Source organism: Carcharodon carcharias, chromosome 10 (genome assembly GCF_017639515.1).
Source record: "Carcharodon carcharias isolate sCarCar2 chromosome 10, sCarCar2.pri, whole genome shotgun sequence".
NCBI classification, from domain to species: domain Eukaryota; kingdom Metazoa; phylum Chordata; class Chondrichthyes; order Lamniformes; family Lamnidae; genus Carcharodon; species Carcharodon carcharias.
Genome location: NC_054476.1, coordinates 70,178,129 through 70,199,763, shown reverse-complemented (window position 1 = coordinate 70,199,763; position 21,635 = coordinate 70,178,129). Strand labels below are relative to the sequence as shown.

At 40.5% G+C, this 21,635-nt stretch overlaps 1 protein-coding gene across 2 annotated transcripts in view; it reads left to right on the top strand.

The window, feature by feature from the left end:
• The first annotated feature begins 4,947 nt into the window (after positions 1–4,947).
• The window catches only part of LOC121282922 (mitochondrial glutamate carrier 1-like), a 118,401-nt gene continuing 101,713 nt past the window's right edge, over positions 4,948–21,635 (top strand). For both annotated transcript variants that reach the window (XM_041196735.1, XM_041196734.1), the window contains exon 1: positions 4,948–5,100. The gene's annotated coding sequence lies outside the window, so the exon portion shown is untranslated. The remainder of the gene's footprint in view (positions 5,101–21,635) is intronic.

Sequence of the window (21,635 nt, the reverse complement as noted above, 5' to 3'; positions counted from 1 at the left end):
CCAAGACCATGTTTGGGTAACTGGTCAATTGGAGACAGGGGATCATGTCACAAGCCAACTAACCCTCCTTTATGGTTAAGATACTGCTTTAATCAAGGCCACAAAACAGAAGCATGACAGCTGAGGGACACTCTCTCTCTCTCTCTCTCTCCTTTTCCATCCAGCCAGCAAGTTTGACCCTTGTCTGCTGTTCAACCGTACACATGCTGCAGGCAGTGTTTTAATAAGCAACCCAGCAGCTTCTGACTCTGTAGAAACAGATATAAATCGTCCATCAACATACTTAAATCATCTCGACACCAAATCCAAAGGGATCATTGAACTCAGCCTGAAACCATCCAAGTCAGCAGCCTACAAGACCCATATATCTTAACTTTTACTAGACTCTAAAAAGACCACTTAATCTATCCTCCCACTCTGTAACTTACTTGTGTGTGAACCTTGAGTTCATGTGTATGTGAAAGTCAGAGCATTTTTATTATTTTTACTTTGAGCAAGTTTACAATAAATACTTTTTACTTTTTACTCTTTTACTCTTTACTTTTAAAGACTTACAAGGAAACTTGTCTGTGTGTATCTTTTACGGTCACAGTATGTAAACAAGTAATCACTCATTGATTTAGCAAGCAGATCCTTTAAAAAAAACCGTTGCAGTCAAACGAGGAGTGGGAAAAGAAGGGAGCTATTCTATCCCTCTTCACCTGATTGTAACATCATCAGGAAGGATGTGGATATAAGAGGGATAACAATCCCAGGCAGTGGGGACACTCATGTCAAAACCTTCCTGTACATAAATGATGGTGGCATCTTCTGCTCGGATCCACTGTTGGTGTGCAGACTGATGAGCATCTGCGACTAGTTTGAATAGGCTTTGGGAGCCAAAGTAAATTGTGGCAAGAGCGAGATTATGCTCTTTGGGAACTGGTCCAACTGATCTTTTGCTCCCTTCACCGTCAGGTCAGACTACCAGAAGATGCTTGGGATATAGTTCAGAGAGGCTAGGGCATATGCCAAAAACTGGAAGAAGCATGTAGCCATGGTAATATAAAAACTGGTCATGTAGAGCAATGGTCCCTCACCATTGTGGGTAAAAACCTGGTCGTCAGATGCGGAGGTGCTCTCAGTATTGGTCTACATGGTGCAGGTCTAGCCCATACCCATACCCTGTGTCATGGTGTTCACCTAAGTCATCTTCTGCCTTGTCTGGAGATCAGAAATGGCCTGTTTTTACAGGGACATAATGTACAAGTCTCTAGATAAGAGTGGAAAATATACCCAATGTTGCCCTCATCCTGATGGCCAGTTTTGTGTGTGGCTGCGTCAAGCTGTGCGTAAACCCTCACTATGCAAACACCATGTGTCACTATGTGCTGAGCTTTTTATACCCTGTGTTGTAAAAGATGGGTTTGGCCACATTGCTGTGGAAAGCTCCAGTTAGTTGGTTCATGTCAGACCACCTGACCCTCTTGGTGAAGTTTATGCAGAAAAACACCTTTGACCAAGAGTCTATCAGTCAGCGGTCCATATGTAATGCCCTCAAGGCGCTGCGGGAAAAGGAGATGCTGGATCCTGTTGCATGGTTCCCTGAGCAGACCATCAAAGTTATTTGACAGAATACTTCATTGCTAGAATTTTCAAACACCAAGTTGCAGCTTAACCGGTGGTGAGAAGAGCCCTCCCTGTCAGACCTGTCCTTCATGCCTAGAGTCTCACTCCCTCCGCACATTGTCCTCATGTTGGCTGTGGCAGGGAAGAGAGCCTTGTCCATCTCCTTCTGGAACATCCTTTAGCAAAGCAGGTCTGGAAGAAAGTGCAGTGGTTTTGTTGTGGTTCATCCCAACCAACTCTGTGATGCAGGACTCTGTGGTCATTGGGCTGCTCTCAGGGACACTCTCTGAGACAAATATTAACTGTGGTTGGAAGACCATCAACTCAGTGAAAGATGCTGTTTGGTCTGCCCAAAACCTTTTGGTCTTCCATTGCAAGGAGTCGCCCATGACTGAGTGCTGCAGACTGGTACATTCCAAGATCCAGGACCATGTGATGAGTGATGCGTTAAAGCTTGGTGTAGATGCTGCTAAGGTATAATGGTGAAAGGCCATTGTTTAAGGCCTTCAGCCAAAGAACACAGAGGGGCTGAGAGCTGAAAAAAAACCCTCTGGTTATATGTCTGTTGTGATGAATATTGTAAATATTGACTACACGTAAATATGGTGAGCAATATACAGCATAGGAAGAAACTGATTGTTTTGCATTTTATGTAATGTTAAATTTGAACAGTCATGTAATGTATTCTTAAAAATTTTATGAATAAAGTATATATTTGGGAAAAAAGGAAGCAAATGCTGCTATGCCAGACACTGGAAATGTGTTAGGCCAAGTGGATCTAGAGTCTTTGGGGGAACATTTGGATAAAAGTGATCATCATATCATATGATTTAGCTTAGTAATGGAGAAGAGCAAGGAGCAATCTAATATATGCCTTATAAATTGGAAGAGGGCTAATTTCAATGCATTGAGAAGGGATCTAACTAGGGTACAATGGAATTAGAGACTGACAAGAAAAACTGTAATGGAACAATGGGTGATTGTTCACCTTCATGCTTCAAATGCAGGCTAGGTACATTCCAATAAGGGTGAAAGATAGGGGTGCCAAAACCAGGGCTCTTTGGATGATGAGGGAGATAGAGGTTATGATGAAACAAAAAGGAGGGTGTATGATTCATGTCAGGTGAATTCTTAAGTGAGAATCAGGTCAAATATAACAGGTTAAGAGGGGATGTAAGTCTGGCAAAGAGACAGTATGAGAATAGAATGGCAGTCAACATAAAAGGTAATCCAAAAATCTTCTACCAGCATGTAAATAGCAAGTGGGTACTAAGAGGTGGAGTGAGTCCCAGTAGGGAAAAAGAGGACAATGTATGGTTAGAGACATAGGGCAAGGCTAGAATACTAAATGAGTTCTTTGTATTGGTGTTTACTAAGAAAGGGGACTCTGGCTAAATATAGGTAGAAGCAGAGATAGTGGAGGCAATGTAAAAGTTGAAAGGGCAGAGGTACTGTTAAGGCTGCTATGTAAGGGATGTAAGTTGCCTGGTATGGATGGCTTGGAAAGCAAGTTGCTGAAGCAGGTGGGGATGGACATAATGGAAGGCTTGCCTTTCTTTCAATCTTCCCTAGATATAGGGGCGGTACCTGAAGATTAGCAAATGTGTGATACCCTTAGCTGAGAAAGGGGGTAAGGACAGTCCTTGCAACAAAAAGCTAGTTAATTTAACATCAATGGTGGGTAAGATTTTGGAATTCATAATCGGGGAAAAAAATCAATAGGCCCCTTGGAGAGGTTTGAGTTAATTAAGAAATGCCAGCACAGATTTGTAAAAGGCTGATCATACTTGACTAATCTAATTGAACTTTCTGGTGAAATAACAGAGAAGGTTGTTGAAGGGAATGTGGTGGACGTTGTTCATGTAGGTTTTAAGAAAGCATTTGACAATGTACCACATATAAGTCTGGTTGACAAAATTGAGGATCAGGAAACAGGAGGGTCAGTGTCCAGTTGGGTAAAATTGGCTTAAACACAGAAAGCAGCGAGTCATGGTAGATGATATTATTTTAGACTGGAGGGTGATAGAGTGGTTTATTATCACTGTGTGAACTTTCAACACAAATATTCACTTTGTCTCTCTTCACAATTTTGATAACATGCTTGCGTTCAAGTAGGTTGTGCTCACCTTTGCTGGATCTACTGTTACTAGTGTAATACAATAATTATGCAGGAAAACAAAGTTGCAAACTACTCAAAGAGGAAATTTCATATTGCATTCCCTGTTCACGTTCTTTTACCATTTTGCTCTCAAAGTAGTGAATCACTTGTTATGCGATTTCTTGACATACTTGCAATTGATTTCCCAAGCTAGTACTTTCTCCCAAGTAAACAGTAGATCAGATGGTGTGGTGAGAACCTAATCTCCTGTTCAGATGTTGCAATAAACAGCAGGATTGAATCACTTCCAGTTTATATTTAAAACCTTCACTGCTGTTCTATGATGACCAAGGGAATGAACAGAACTTTTCATTTTTGGTGAGGGGAATTACAAAGCTTTGACGATTTGCCATTTAATGTACATTCTCTTTTTTATGTAAGGAACGTTTAAGATAGGGCATTGAGTAAATTACATTATTATATGAAACATTTCGTTTTTGCATTATTATATGAACTTTTGTGACATCCTTAAGATAAAGGTTTAAAATTACAAATCAGTCAGACCAATAAAAATTTGCATTTGTGTGACCAGTTATTATCATTTTCTCCTAAAAATATTTGCACAGCGGGATGGCGGGGGAGAGACAATTTTTTTCTAAAAATATACTTTATTTATAAAATTCGTAAAAGTACATTGCAAAACATTTCAACGTGAAAAGTACAGAAAGTGCCATAAAACTCGAATTGTCTCCGTTCAGTGTGTTCCACTCTTAGGTGCCTCTTATACGATTGTAATTCTTATATTTACAATATACATTCCATGTCAGGCATACAGCCTGGGGGCAAAACACTTCCAATTGAAAATAACAAAAAAGTGCAAGAAAATTCAAATTCTCTTTATATACACTGTTCCTCGTTGAGGTGCCTCAAAACAATTTCAATACTTTTGTATTAATATGCAGCGGTAGGCATACAGCCCAAGGGGTTCCACAAACTGAACAAATATAAGCAATTGGGAAGGCACATCAGGCACTGGTTGCTTGCTGCAGGAGAGCATTTCTATATGAAGACCGCTGGAAGCTTGGACCATTGCGACAGCCTGACCAATGGTGCGCTGGCCTGACACTCACTCGCGCAGTCTCGCGCTACTTTCCTGCGCCCCCAACCCCGCGGTGAGACGTGCGCGCGCCTGCCGCTCACACCCACGAGCTGCGTGTGCCCGACAACGGTTCACACGGTTGCGGGCTGGGCGGCGCGCGCTGCCAGCTCGCCAGCCAGAGTCTGCGGACGTCGCGAGCAGCCATAGCAATCCTGTGTCTAGATGTTTTTTTTTCCGCAGGGAGAGGTTACGGGTGAGAGTTGGCGAAAGAGGGAGAGCGAGCGGGCGACCTGAGGTAAAGAAGCGCCTGGGCGAAATGCAATGGTTAATAACAGCAGCATAATACAATGAATGAGGGAGGAGCGCCCTATCGTTTATTTCCTTTTTGCTTTTTGTTTAGCTTGTCTCTGCTGCGCTCACCTAGCGGTTTTATGAATCAAGCCACAATTTGCTTGTAACACAATTACACAGGAAATTTGTGAATTCCCGAGCGAGAAATAAATAGATCGGCGGGCTGACATATATTAAAGTAACCGGTAACCCGGTCACCGTGTTGGAACTGGTGTCAGTACGTGTGCTCTGTAAATACGCACTGTTTTATTTTTTTTTAAATATATTAACGTTTAATCTAACGACAGCCCAGCGATCCTGAGGTGATTAAAGGTGGATTATTTTCCTTGAGAGAGGGAGAGATTGGTGGAACCAGCCACAAATCTGGTTCATTCTATCCAATAGGAGACGTGTCAGTCAGTTTAATTCGCCCTTTATTTATTTTTTCGCTGTGGTTCACAAGCTTTTTAAGTGTTTCAAGTAACCTCTTGCAAACCGAGTTGATAATGAATGAGTGAGGACAGTAACAATGGCTGCTCTAGAATGTACTGAGGTTAGACAAGACTGAAAGAAATACTCCTTGTGTTAGCAGATCGCACCGTGCTGTGTGAATAAGTGTGTCCTGCATTTAGAGGTTGATTTCAGTCATTTTGTTTGACAATATTTGCAAGGGTTTTCATTTTTTTTCCAAATGAAAGTCTAATAGGTTAGTTTATTTTTATTAAACTATCTTGTTCTTATTTTGCTTTGGTCCTGAAAAATATTGGCATATAATTGACAGGAGGGAGTAGTGTGAATCTCGAAAATTCCGGGAACTAGGCTTGGCATTTGGGCATTGTTTCGAATTCCACTCCAAAAGCCAACAAGCATTTTCCTACTTTCACGTTAATAGCATTCCAAGGATGATGAAATAAAACGGAATGAACATGCAGTCCCCCACCCCCCTCCCGTAACCCATTAAACTTTGTTCACCACACTAAACGGTGTAGTAAAGGTCAATAGTGACAATCTGATGAAAGCTGATGATAGCTTTTATTCCATCTTGTGTAAAGTCAAATCTTATCAACTTTCTAAATAGGAACTCATATGTTGAGTTACTTAAAGGCACGCTGATTTTGTCCATGTCCCCATTATGAGTATTTTAGATTTAGTGAAAATTTGAAAGGAATGTTTTATGGAAAGGTTAACATCTCAGTGAACCTTATCGAAATTTCTATGCTAATATGGAACATTTTATATACAGATGGTTTACCCACATATTGGGTTGTTTGCAGCCATCATATTCTCTGCGTGGTGATTTTTTTAAGAGTGAAGCAATGGTCAGACATCAAATAGGAATGGTTGATTTTTTCTTACTGAGATTGCTTGATGAAGGTCATGAGTGTGGGACCCCGCCAAGGTGGAAAGGGGTGAGGGAGGAGACAAGATCATTTGAAAAATAGTGGTTAGGTGATGTCAGGGTTGGGCTTTAATTGTCTGTAGTCTGTAGGAGAAAGAGAAAATTTGAGGGATGCAAGGAGTGTAGTTTTGAGATCTTGCAAAAAGGTAAATCAAGATATGGTAGCAATGGTCTTGATCATGGGTGCTGGTGTCTCAACCGAAGATGTTAGATTCTGCTTCCAATACAGTTTTTTCTAAAACATGTTTTAGAATTGGATTCTGTGACTGGGATCATTTTTGTGAAAACATGAAAATCAATAGCCTTGGCTCTGAACTGATTGAGAATGTAGGCAAGAAAAGGGGCATACAGAGTGCTTGAAACATGGAAACAAGAGAAAAGTTCACCTAAACACTGATGATATATTGGTAAAAACAAAAGAAATTGTGACAGAGAGCTTGGAGATCAGAGATGAGAGGTTTGCCTATTAGTAGATAAGTCTTCCTTTTCCATTCTCTGTCAGAGTGTTCAAAAAGCTCCCCTATATAAAGTCCCACCATAGTGTACATCTTTTACATCCTTCCAGCTCTTCAGTTAAAGGGATGTGATGGCTACAATTCAGCTGCTTGGGAATTGGGAATCTTTCCTTGGGGTATACTTAATTGTCCCTTTTTTTCAGCTGCTTAAGTTTTTAAAAAATTCTTTCATGGGATATGTGCATTGTTGGCAAGGCAGCATTTTCTTCTCTAACCGTAATTGCCCTCGAGAAGATGATTATGAGCTGCCTCCTTAAACTGCTGCAGTTCATCTGTTGCAGGTACACCCACTGTTCTATTAGCAAGGAGTTCTAGGATTTTGACCCAGCAATAGTGAAGGAATGGGAATGAAGATATAGTTCCAAGTCAGAATGGTATGTGGCTTGAAGGGGAACTTGCAGGTGTGCTATTCCCAGGCATCTGCTGCACTTGTCCTTCTAGATGGTAAAGGTCACAGGCTTGGAAGATGTTGTTGAAGGAGGCTTGGTGAGTCATTGCAGTGCACTTTGTATATAATACACACTACTGGTACTGTACGTTGGTGGAGGGAATGAATGTTGAAGATGATGAATGGTGTGCCAATCAAGCAGCTGCATTGTTTTGGAGAGCTTCGAGCTTCTTAAGCAATGTTGGAGCCGCATTCACCCAGACAAGTAGAGAGTATTCCATCTCACCCTTGACTTGTGCCTTGTAGATGGCGGACAGGCTTTGGGGAATCAGGAAGTGAGTTACTCACCGCAGAATTCCCAGCCTCTGGACCTGCTCTTGTAGCCACAGTATTTATATAGCTCATCCAGTTAAGTTTCTGGTCAGTGGTAACCCTCAAGATGTTGATGTTGGGGGAATTTCGCAATGGTAATGTCGGTTGAATGAGAAGTAGAGATAGATTCTCTCTTGCTTGAGATAGTCATTGCCTGGAAATTGTATGTGGATCTTACTTGCCACTTATCAGCCCAATGTTGCATGTTGTCCAGGTCTTGCTGCATTTTGACATGGGCTGCTTCATTATCTGAGGAGCTGAGAATGGTACTGAACACGGAAATCATCAGCAAACATCCTCACCTTGATCTTCTGATTTAAGCAGCTGAAAGATGGTTGGGCGTAGGACACCAGCTTGAGGAACTCCTGCAGTGATGTCCTGCGGCATCAACAACCCCAACCACCTTCCTTTGTGCTAGGCATGACTGCAAACAGTGGAGAGTTTTCCCCCTGATTCCCATTGACTCCAATTTTACCAGGCTCCTTGCTGCCACGCTCAATCAAATGCTTTGATGCAAGGGCAGTCACTCTCACTTCACTTCTTGAGTTTAGCCCTTTTGTCTCTGTTTGGATCAAGGCTGTAATGAGATCAGGAGCCGAGTGACCCTGGTGGAACCCATACTGAGCATCAGTGAGCAGGTTATTGCTGTGTAAACCTTCCATCACTTTGCTGATGATTGAGAGTAAACTGGTAGGGTAGTAATTGGCTAGAGCAGATTTGTCCTGCATTTTAGGGGCAGGACATACCTAAGCAATTTTCCATTGTTGGGTAGATGCCAGTGTTGTAGCTGTACTGTAACAGCTTAGCTAGGGGTGCAGCTAGTCTTGGAGCACAAATCTTCAGTATTACTGTCAGATGTTGTCGGGGCTCGTGGTTTTTGCAGTATCCAGTGCCTTCAGGCATTTCTTGATATCATGTGGAATGAATTGAGTTGACTGAAGACTGGCACGTGATGTTGGGGACCTTGGGATGAGGCCGAGATAGACCATCACAAGTGCTTCAGCCATATCTTTTGCATTGATGTGCTGGGCTCCCACATCATGGAGGCTGGGGATATTTGTGGAGAATCCTCCTCTTGTTAGTTGTCTAATTGTCCACCACCATTTATGACTGGATGTGGCAGGTCTGCAGAGTTTTGATCTGATCCGTTGGTTGTGGGATCGCTTATCTCTGTCACTAGTATGCTCTGTCTATAGCATGCTCTGTTCACCAGGTTGGCACCTCATTTTTAGGTACTGCCTAGTGCTGCTCCTGGAATGCTCCTTTACTCTCATTATTGAACCAGGGTTATCCGGTGGCTTGATGGTAATGGTAGAGTGAGGGATATACTAGGCAATGAGGTAACAGATTGTGGTTGAATACAATTCTGCTGCTGCTGATGTTTCACAGCTGCTAGATCTGTTCTGAATCTGTCCCAGATTTATAGATCATGTAATGTTACTCCTCACGATGCAATATTTAAAGAAGGAAGATTGCATCCCCTTCAAAACTCCAGTAATATTTAATTGGGACATTGGAGTCTCACTTCAGTGTGATTTTGCTTCCTTTATTGCTCCTGGTAACTAGAAAGAGAATAGTGAAACTCTGACGTGCTGTAATCTCATCCTGCTTCAAAATCCAATGTAAAACATCAGGGTAAAGCTCACTCAGTTTATAACTGCCGTTGAATATAGATTAGATTAGCCTCAACATTGCTTTTATGGCAGTTATTACCATTTTAAATTTTATCTCCAGCTTTCCTCTTCCCCACCACCACTGCCATCCCCAACAAACCTCCACCCTATTCTTGAAGTTGCTGTGGTGCAGTTCAACACACGCTACATGAACTCCAGTACTCTATCTTACCCAAGAGATCAATTTTCATATGTGAACAAATGGTATTGTTGGTTGACTATGTTACTATAGAGGCCTATACAGCCAGTCTGGTTTTGCACCCATGACCCTGCACAGCCCACACCCATCGTACCCCCGAGATTTCGCTGGATAGTGATTAGGGACTAACTTATCACCACCTTAGCTGAGGCCGATTAGAATGCCTCACCTGCAGCTTTGTCTGAAATTGAATAAAGCAAGAATCAAACTAGGTTTATTCCTCAACAGCCAATAGGCCATTTAGAGGCTTATTATTTCTTATATAATAGTGTATGCTGTTAAATAGCTGACATGACTAAATTTAATTGTATACTCCTTTTAGATTTCAGCAGATTCCATGGCAACTATCAATGTCTACTGCATGCTGTTATCATTGATGTGCAAGACTTCCATTTTGACAAGATTAGCAAATATGACAATCGGTGCAAAGTTATCACTTGATTACTGGGAAGTAATGCCTTTAGTGCACATTATTTTGAATAAGAATGCAGAGAGATGTAGTCTGAAAAAAACACAAGTTAAACTGCATTGTGAACCTCAGAAGTGTGTCACTACCGGCACATTATAATCAGATTTACATCTGAGCTTGACAGGGTGAATTGATTTATCACAGCATTCTTCCCACCATGGAAACATAATTCTTCAGACCTGATGCAGTAAACATCACAGAAAATTGTAAATCAGATTTGCTGCTGTGTAGCACAAGCATGGTTCTGTATGGGAGTGATGGAAGTTCACACTTCAGTACAGAATGCAAGGGGGAGGCAATTTAGATCACTCTCCACAATGCAGCTCCAAGTATCAAGGTCAGAGATACAAAGTTTAGTTAGGTTTCACAGGTTAAAGGTGCTAGCATAGAGAAACTTTGTCAAGTGCCATGTCAATGAGATTTCTTAATTCTTAGTGAAAGAAAGAGCTTACATTTATGTACCTCAGGATAAAGTACAACAAAGGATTGAAACATGTTTCAGTAGTCATCAGGAAGCTGCCTTTCCTCCACCCCCTTCCCATTTTACTGTACTTTTGGTACGAGAGAGAGGATACAAAGACCAGCCAATTGTGTTGGTAATAGGAAGTGGTTTGAAGAAAAACTTGCATTGCTCGAGTTAGCAATTTAATATTTTTAGCCCTATTTAACATTTACTCTGAACTGTATACCAGTTACAATTTGTACGCTTATCCCTTCCTGCAGAACAGTGATGGTGAAAGAGATCATTTATCTTTGAAAGTAAATTTGATCATTTCTTACCTCTTGGTTAATACTTTTTACAGTCCTACCTGCTGAAAATAAACAGCAATCTTAACTGCATCTGTGAGGATATTTCTTAGATTGGAAATTATGTTTTGCACATCGTTGGGGAGTTTGTAAGAGATAAGCAAGGTCACTAAGCTCCAACATCAGAAGGGAATTGCGCTTCCAGTGGTGATACAATACAGACTGTGAGGTGAAATGAGCCATCCCACCTCATTCTTGTTCACTAGGCTCCAATTTCTTTTAGTCCTTTGCATATACTAAGGTATCTATGCATGGGGTTGTCTTGGACTGGATTCAAATTCATGCCAGAACAATAGCAGGATAATTGTTTGTATTTATGTATATAATGTGTATGTGTGCATGTATATATTTACAATGAAATTGATCATATATTAGACTATCCTTTAACTAGTTGTGAAAACAAAAAAACTATACTTTCTTAGTTTAATCATTGGGCGTGGGGGAGAAAGTAAGAATTTTAATCCTCACTGACTTTAACTATGCTGTTTTGCTGGTTAATATGGTTTGTTAGAAGTGTGGGGTAAATGCGATTGTCATAGGATATCATGCATTTTTGCTATGTGAACGAAATGAGTCTTGATGAGGGCTGGGGATGAGTGGGATAAAGGGTGACAGAGTGCAGTAGGGAGCTGAGAGTGCAGCAGAGAAGCCCTCAGAAGATTGCTGGCTGTCATATGAAAAAGGATTCAGGGTAAGAATGGCTGCAGGGGCTAGTGTGGATGAAAAGCAAATATTCTGCTATTTTTGACTTTTCGGATTAAGGGGGAGAAAAGGCACCAATGCCTAACAATACCTGATGTTCTGAATGGGAGGGAGGTAGCTGCTTTTGCTGTTTATGTAATTTGATATTGTATATACAGAATCATATATTAATTAATTAACAGTGGTCCAACTTGATTAATTGACCTTCTGATCAGGGAAGTCACACTGGTTTCAGTGAGTTTTGTGTTAACATGCTGTTGCATTTAAGATGAAAATTACAGTGTTCCTTTGTGAGTAGAAAAATTGTGGGATTGTGGTTCACTGGAAATCTACTTTTTTAATTAAGTACAATAGCTGCCTTTATCTATTACAAGTCATCTGGAAAAAATCCTTCCAAATAGGACCAGAAAAATCCCAAATTAAATTAGAAACAGAAAATTTCACTACACAATTGGGACAATGTCTGATTTGTGATGTGATTTGGTTTCGTTGAGATTCTACATAGAATAAACAGCAAGTTGCCATTTTATCTGGAGCTGGCTTTGCTTTACATTGTGTGAAAAAAAAACAATTTTTTAAAAGAAAAATCTCTTAATTTAGAATGACTATCGGAGCATATATCCAGACCACTGCTTTGTCAAACAACATTTTTTTCTTAAAATAACTTGAATCATGCTTCACATTTATTGATGTGCATACCCGTTCAGCATTTCCATATCTGCAGAACTTTCACTATGTAGAGATTTCTAATTTTCACATGAACAGCTGTCCCACATAAAACTAAAACCAACACCATAACCGCAGTGGCGTTCATCTAATATATCTTTCTCCCATTATTCTCTGTTTCTTGAAGATACAGCTTTTTTCTGGATTCTGCTTCCATAGGACTAAGTACGCTCCACCACCCTCACCCAGACTTGTCCATATGTGGATGGCAGTGAATAATGGAATTATGATATACTAGAATGGTGGTTGTGGGGGCAGCTTAAACACTGTCCTGAATGTGTAGATTTTCTTGTAAAGGGCACTTTATTTTAACTCAATTTTAGCTTTTAAGATGGCTTGCAATAAATAAAAACAGCATTCATATATATATATTATATATATTTGTAATTAAAAAAAAAAATCATCAACCTAGTGAATCACAATCCTACTACTGATCCTCCAAAAAATAAGGAATGTTGTCATTATCGTTTTAAATTATTTGCAGTGCAAAACTCACTGAAACCAATGTAACTGTTCTGATTGATAGTTCATTTAATTAGATATTTAATGACCTAAATGTTAAGCTTGGTCATCCGATGTGGCCAAGCATCATCGTTATTTCTGCTGCCCAACCAATCTTGTCGTTATCTGACATCTTGACATGCACGTTTGTCCAGCAAGAGTCGCTGCATACTAATCATGATAACTCCTGGCAGATTTCCTCCCCATCACCCCGGTTGAGGACTTTGGCACTTACAGTGGCACTGCTAACTTCCTACAAAGCTGAAATTTGCTGACTAGCATTGATGGGGGATGGAGGCTAAATCTTCCTGGCATTGGCCAGTTACAAAAAGGCAGTGAAACGATAAGGGGGACTTAAGCTTACAGAGTTGTAAAAGCACTGACTCTATTCTTACAGAAATGTATTCTATAAGTACTTACACAACTCAACAATCAATAGTCACACACTATGATAACTTCAAATAGTAAAGAACATTTCTAAATTATTTCAGTGCTCAGTTATTCTCCTATTCCAATCACAGCATTTACAAACCTCCAGTGTTACTTAAGAGTTGCAGAGCCAGATAGCATCACATAATTCACATTAATCTTTGAATAACCTGTATTGTTGAATCTTCCATTTTGGTGCAGAACTGTTTCAGCAGTCCTTCGGGGATTAAGAATTTGGTTCTGGACTGCCTACTTCTATTCTCACAGTTGAAAATACATCTCCCTACTCAAGTCTAGTTCGCATGTAATATCATGTATAATAAATATTGTCATGCTCTGTTGTTTTATTTTAAATATAAGAAATGAGGTGACTTCTTTCAGTGGAATTTTCAACTTTATTGCTGGCGTGAGCTGACAGTGATTCCTGTTCCTGGGAAAAACTCATGAGATGAGTTCCTCTTTACGAGATCTTTGATGCCCTGGCATACGGACATTAGGGGTCTCCGATGTGAACTGTTCCTATTCTTACTTCACATAATCTTTGGAGTCTTTGATTCTTTTTTCCAGGTGAGAGAGGGAGATTGTGAGACACAGTGTTTGGAAGTGGAGAGGGTTATGTGTCTTCATCAAGTATACCTTTAGCCCTGAGCTGTGACAGGAAAGGGGGGAAAGTCACCATGCTCTCTTATTGTATGTTGCTTTGACCCCCTCCCCCACCCTCCCATACAAAGAGGATTGACCCTGCCATAACCTCAGACCCAAGGAATGCTTTCTCAAAAGGAAACTTTGCTCTTGCCTCCCCTGATGGAGAAAGCCATGTTGATTTTTTTGAGATTTCTAACGGTCCTCCCTTATTTCACTACTGACTCATCCCTCACCATTAAGCGAAAGATATAAAGATTGACGTTCTTTGGGAACTTTGGGCATAACTAATAGATGCTGGAACAGGATACCTTGAGTAATCTACCAAGCGCCTGAGGCCTACGGCACTGATTATTGCATATTGCCACTATAAGGCTTTCAACAGCAGGAGAAGATGTTTTAGAGCACATCTGTGATGATCGCGGGAGGAATCTGCAGAAAGATTGTGACATGATACTTCCAAAATCCAGACTTCTCATGAATAAATCTAAATCTGTCCAATGCAGAATGGTTAGTATTTCATAGGAACATAAGAGTTAGGATCTGCCATTCGATAAGATTGTGGCTGATCTGATTGTGATCTCAACTTCACTTTTCAGTCTGCCCCCATAACCCTTGGCGCCTTATGTATCAAAATTTTGTCTAATTCAGTCTTGATAAATTCAGTGACCTAACCTCTGCTACTTTCTGGGGAAGAGAATTCCACACACCAACGACCCTCTGAGAGAAAAAAAATTATCCTCATCTCAATCTTAAAAGAGAGACCCCTCATTCTTAAACTGTGTCCTCTAGTTCTAGTCTCCCCCATAATTGGAAGCATCTTCCCGGTATCCACCCTATCAAGTCCCCTCGATCTTTTATGTTTCAATTAGATCACATCTCATTCTCCTAAACTCAATGGGTCCAGTCAGTACAGCCTTTCTTCATAATAAGTCCTTCATCCCAGGAATGGTTTTAATCGAGAAATTTCTAATTTCCACTCTTGCTGATCACAGGCAAACAGCTGAGAAAGCACATTTATGGTGACCTGGGAATGAGCTGCCCAGCAGGATGTCCTCGCACCTGTAGGAAATGGGTAGCATGCATGAAAGAGAAGGATTTAGAACAAAAAACAGAAAATGTGGGGAAAACTCAGCAGGTCTAACAGCATCTGTGGAGAGAAAAACAGGGTTAACGTTTCGAGTCCACGTGACTTCTTCAGAGCTAAAGAGAAATAAAAATGTGATGGAATTTATACTGCATAAGGGGGGTGGAGCAGGTGAAGCTAGGTAGAAGACCAGCGCTAGGTGGGGGCAAAGGAGAGATTGACAAAGATGTCATGAATGAAAGGACAAAGGGGTGTTAATGGTACTGGTACTGGCTAAAGGAGGTGCTGATGGTGGCATTAAAGTAAGAAAGCAGAATGTGCTAATAATAGGACAATGGAAAGAACAACATGAACAAGTGACAGATAGCCCTTGTGGGGGTGGGGTTGGGGTGAGGGGACAGTATTGGGGGAAAAAAGATCAAAAATAGGATAAAACAATGAATAAAAATGAAAATAAATAAAAAGTGGATAAAAAATAAAAATTAAAAGATAAAAATGAATATTTAAAAAAGGGGTGAGGATGAAGGAGAGAGTTTATGGTCTGAAGTTGTTGAACTCAATGTTAAGCCCAGAAGGCTGTAAAGTGTCTACACGGAAGATGAGGTGCTGTTCCTCCAGTTTGCGCTGGGCTTCGCTTGAGCACTGCAGCAGGCCAAGGAGGGACATATAGAAAAAAAGATGTACTATTTTTGCTTTCAAAAGCAAATGTTGCAACCGGCACATTTATTTGTAATTTTCTCTTCCCTCTTCTGAACGTTTTGACTAAGGAAAAAAGTAACTTCTTTTGTATCACATCTGCCATCTCCTCAGGATTTCCCAAAACTTCAAAGCCATTGAAACACTTTTGAAATGTATTCATTGTTGTAATGAATGTAAACAATGCAGGCAAAAAGCACAAAATAGGGTTCCACAAACAGGAATGAGATAGATGACTGCATAATTTGTCTTTTGGTGATGCCGATTGATAGATGAATATTGGCCAGGAGACTGGGGAGAATGCCACTGTTGTTCTTCGATAAAATGGCATAGAAACTTTTAGATCCACTCTAATAGTGTGTTGGGGCCTCTGTTTAGCATCTCATCTGAAAGATGCAACTCTCCCTCAGCAGCACAGTGAAATGTTAGCCTGCTTTACATTAGCCTGATATCTACAGAGAACAGTGGTTCTCTAACTTATCCAAGTGTCTATTATTCATATATAAGCCCTGAGTTATGATCCTTGGCCAGATCCCCAGGTTGTTGGTAATAGTCGATTAGGGACCAGTAACATTTTGATTAAAGTAAACAAAGTTTCAGATGTAAGACGCTTGCTCAGTGAATAAAGCCGCAAGATTCCATGGGTTTTGAACAAACAAAATAAACTTTACTATGCAAGGTCAGAAAGATAAAACAATTTAGAATATCTATATTATACTCTAACATTCAGGGTTGATTTGTGGTATATATGAATCAACAGGCAAACTGTGGTCGAACACACCACACTGCAAAATAAATGACAGATACAACCAATTCCATGGATTTCTGAACAACCCACCCAGATGCCAGCCAATCTCACTGAAACTCTGTTTCCCTCACGAGGGAATCTTATCTTCACCTTCGAAGATCTAAACTGGGAATTCTCTCCAAAAGTAGCTCCAACTCGGACGGCTTCTAAAACAGTTCACCTCGCAGGGTTTCAGTCTCCGTTCCCCTAGATTCCTGAGTCTGCACTTGAGCACCATATCACAGGCACAACTTAAGCTCTTCGGCCGCACTGAGCAGGACACTACCGCTCCAAAGGACAGATGGCCCCACACTTTTGCCCAGCGGTCCACAGCACAGAGTCACCAAACTTCAGCTGCTGTCTTGGATCAACAACAGCTCACCTCACAGGGTTTTAGCCTCATCTCCCAAGATTCTGTTCACCTGGATTCCCAAGTATACACCCAAGCACAAACTCACAAGTATAATTTCAGATCTTTGGTTGCTTCAAGCAGAACACTACTGCTCCAAAGGGGTACCTTTGCCCCAGTGGCCTGCAGCATGGAGCCGCCAACTTTTGGCTGCCTTCTTCATGTAAAGTCCGCTCCCTGCAGCCCTTTTCCTGTTTGGAACCTGTTTCTCTGCTCCCCCTTTTCCTTAACTTAGCTGTGACCTGTTTCTGTCCTCACCTGGGACTCCCTTTTGGGGCCTCTCCCTGTCCCCTCTTCCCTATTTGGGACCTCTCCCTGTCCCCTACCTAGCACACTAGTCTTTAATGGTGCACTGCTCTCAGTCACCCGACCTGGATCTTTGCACGGTTCTTTTTCTGTCTTTATACACAGGCACTGTGGACCTGTCCTGAGCCTGAAGAACTTAAAGATGCAGATCTGCTAAATTCTGCATGTGTAGCCTGCTCCCAGTCTGCGCATTGTGGGAAGTCCAAGGTTTGTTGGGGACTTTGAGTTCCTGACCCCTGCACTCAACATTAAGTTTGGGTTTCATAACACCTGGCAGCAAGTGCCAGCAGGCTCTCTGACTCTGGAGATATCACAGGTGAACCTGATCCTGTCCCCACTTTGACTCAAGCAGAACCTCCTGGGTAGTAATTAGCAGCTGACTTTTCCTGGACAAGCTCGGTGGCTGCAAACTAAGGCCAGATAATTTGATACTCCTGCTGGTGGTTAATTGGAACATTAGTTGCATCAGTCACAAATTTTATGACTTCAACATTTTTATGCTTATGTCTGGAAAATATATTGTGCAATATTTTTTGAGTTGGATGAAGCCATATTTTTAAATATGAAATTGAAGGATACAAATGTTTGAATTGGCTTTCTTCAAAAACATTTCAACTATAAAGTGCCAATGTTCTGTCTCATGCCTTTACTTCTAAAAGCCTGAGTCAAATGTTAGTTATGTGATCACAGTTTAAAATGGAGTTTAAAATGGAATTTAATACCATAGGCTGTCGATTAAGGGAATACATATAAGCTTTTTTAATCTCCATAATCAGGTATTATTGTACCTACAGAGGCATCCCATTAGTATTGTAAATGAGTTGATGCTAGTACTTTTGGAGGCCTCTAAGGGAAAGATTTCAGGAGATGTGCTTCTTAAGAAGCCTCCTGAGACAAAAGGTGAATGTAAACTGCAGCTTTTAATGGCGTTAGGTGCTGTGGGTAGTTTAACACCTTTGATTTTCACATTGCTGGCCGGTATGGAACCCTTTCCCACCAACAACAGAGAACTTGACGGCCAGAAACTTAAATTTGACACTGCAACCTTTCCATGATCATGTACATTGTTTCAAAAGCATATTATTTTCAATGTTACATTGCAGAGTGCCAGCTAACTGGCACCCAGTGTAAACAGCGTAAAATTCATCCCACCAGCAGCCTGGTCACTTCGTAGAATGTTTCAGTTGATAGTTTGTAATACAGGCATGCTAGAAGGTGCTTCCTTTTTTCTTCCCTATTTGATCATACACAGTTTTACTACATTTGTGTAAAATGGCTCTGAAGGACAAAAAAGACCATTATTATATAACCTGAATATCAGTCACTCTGTATCTCAGATTATATTTCTTCCAAATACTGGAATTTAGTATATAAACCAAAAGAGCAATGCATTACTCATGAGTTAGGATCATCACCACAAATACCGTATTGGATGGCAGAATTTGTCTGACTAGAGAATGATGCATCTGTTGAACCTGCATCACTTTTTGCCGATATTGTTCTCAGACTCAAGGCTGCAGTATTATCATGCCATATTATCACTTTGCAGCTGTGCACCGAGTGCACCTTCATAGTGCAAGAGCTTATTTATTGAAAAGCTGTTTGTTCAATGGTATAATTCGTAAGGCTGATTTTACAATATTTAAAATGAGTGCAAGAAGACTTTGGCTGTGTGCCAACTCCAAATAATGTTGTGGTCCTGCAGTGTTTGGTCCTCTAGCTCTCAGGCACTTTCCTTGTAACCTGGGCTAACATTTGAAAAGGAAGCTGCACCATAGGATATCATTGAACCTTTAAATCCTTCAGCTACAAGATTGCAGGCAATCATATCAATGTAGTTTTGCTAGATTGCCGTTGTAACACCACTGATTGTGTTCTAGTACCTTGTTTTTTTCCACAATTATAATTTTCAACCCATTATCTTGCAGCTAATGTATCAGTGTGTGTCTTTCAATCATATGCTTGTCTGAGCACAATGGATACTGGTACCGTGTAGCCCTTCAGAATGGGATCTCGTTTATAGCAGCCGTTTCCAATATTAGCAGCGGACTGCTCATTAATTAGCAAAATACAAGGCTGACCAAGTGTAGAAAGCAGTAAGTTTAATTACAGCTTAATGATTTCAAGCTATGATGCTCATTAACATTTGATGCACATCATGACGCAAACCAATGTCTTGCTGAAGGGCTGTTTTCAGGCATGCTGCAACATGTTGTACTGTACCTCAGAGTGATGAAACATGGGATTGTACCTACTATTCCTTGCACAGTGAACTTCTTATTTCACTTTGGGCATTTGGCAGGTGGAGGATGGGCAAACAACCCTGGGCTAATGAGAATTCAGTTCAAAACACTTAGACTTTTGTCTACGTTATTGTCACTATATTCCAAAATGAATTGGTTATTTTAATAGGGCCGTTTCATTTGCTATGTGGAACCCCTGAGCACACTGCTTCCTAAAGCTTTGGCACCTTTTACTGGAATGCAAGAATGAGAGATAATAACACTAAAGTCGTACTTGATCAACATCCCTCAACGGGGAAGCTTGTGATTGGTTTCTCATATACTATGGAGTTAGTGAGTATGGTAGGGTAAATGGTTCCCAGACTGAACTATGTGTATAAGTAAGTTTATGGAGTGATTCCATGACTCCAGTGCAAAGAAGCTACTGAATTATCTGGATCTTAAGACTCCATAGGTTACAAAATAATTCTAACTGGGACATTGACTCCTGAACAGGAGGAAACCCTTTGTACAATCAAGATTTGTGAGATACATTTGTGGTGTTGACCTTAAATTTTGGGTAATGTAATATAACTGCAACCGATGCAGAACAAGCTTTTTAAACTTTAATTTTTCCTTTTTTAGTGTTGGGAATGAGCAGTGTGTTCCTCACTTCCTCATCAATGTTAGCAGTAAATCCATGTTTTGATGGCAGAGTAGTTTGTGTGATTGGAGAAGGTTGCAGACCCTAATTGTGAAACTCAACTGCTGACTTTGCATCACTTTTTGCAGGTACTAAAATCTATACCTGCAGTATAACTGTACCATATGTTGCCTTCTGGCTTGGTTTTAGGTAACCTGGAGCTGCTAATTAATCTATTTGCTTGGAGAGACCTGCCTGCATTCAGTGGCTTCAGTTGCTCCCAAAAATGGTCCGGGTGCCTTACCTTTATGGGAGTTGACTCAAACTATCTTATATCTCCTTGTACAGTACTGGAACATTGGGATTTGACCAGATATGTCTTTCACGGGTGTTTTTCCTTTAGCCTGAACTGATAACTCTGCTTCTTTCTCTGCATGGATTCTGCCTGATCTGCGTATTTCCAGCATTTCCTGTATTTATTTCAGATTTCCAGCATCCACAGTATTTTGCTTTAAGTTAACCTAAGATGAAATGAAGCTAAATTACTAAGTATTCCCCACAGTATTGGGAGCGACCAGAGCAGTGGTTATGATAATTACTTAGTTCAATCATGTTATCTTGCTTGACTTAACTCCTCTGCATTTTGTTCCACACCCTCTCTCTGCAGATTCCTATCTTTGTTTAGCCTTGTAGCATTTTGCTGGCTGGCCTCTGAATTCATTTCTAATCCAGGTTTAAAGCTTCTCTTTCTGTGTCAACAATCCCTTCCCTCTCCGCAGCTCACAGAATGACTGGATCAAAAGCTTTTCCAATACAATGGTGATGGGCATTTTTCTGATTACCAGATATACTATTGATTTGTTTAATCAATGGGGAAAGCAACTTCATATACCCACCTTTTGTCTGATTGGCACTGTACTGAGAAACCGACCTATTTTTAAAATTAGCTTTAGCTTAAGATGTATTTTAAAATTACTTCAGTCCAAATTCTCTGAAAATTTGTGGGACAAATGAATGTGGAGTCTTAAAATGCAGCCTTGTCAGATGTCTTTTTAAAATACTTATAGAATGAACATTTCCTTTGAAATAACTTACAAAGATAAGTCATTTAAGTATTTAGACAGTTATATCAAAACGTGAAAGACTGTAGAAGGTCCATTACTCTTTTTGCTGAACAATGCTGAATAAAGTCTGATTTTTTATTATAAATGGACACAATCTCACCATAACTGGGCAACAATTTTGTTTACTTATTGGATGAAAAAAATTAGGTCAATTTTTCTCTGTAAACAAGTTCACCTGTATATCCAAGTTCACTTAACTGTGCTTTACTCATTCTCTCAGCCTCCTGATTTCAAGGAGAAAAATTGAACTAGAAATCGTATTGAAGGGCTTTGTCATAAGCGCAAGCATACTGATGACATGTCATTTTGCTGTTGGAACTACGTTCTGACTGCCTCAGTGTAGCAGCAGCCAAACCACCATCTGGAAAAAATGTATTTTGACACAAAGCCTCTTAGACTGGCCT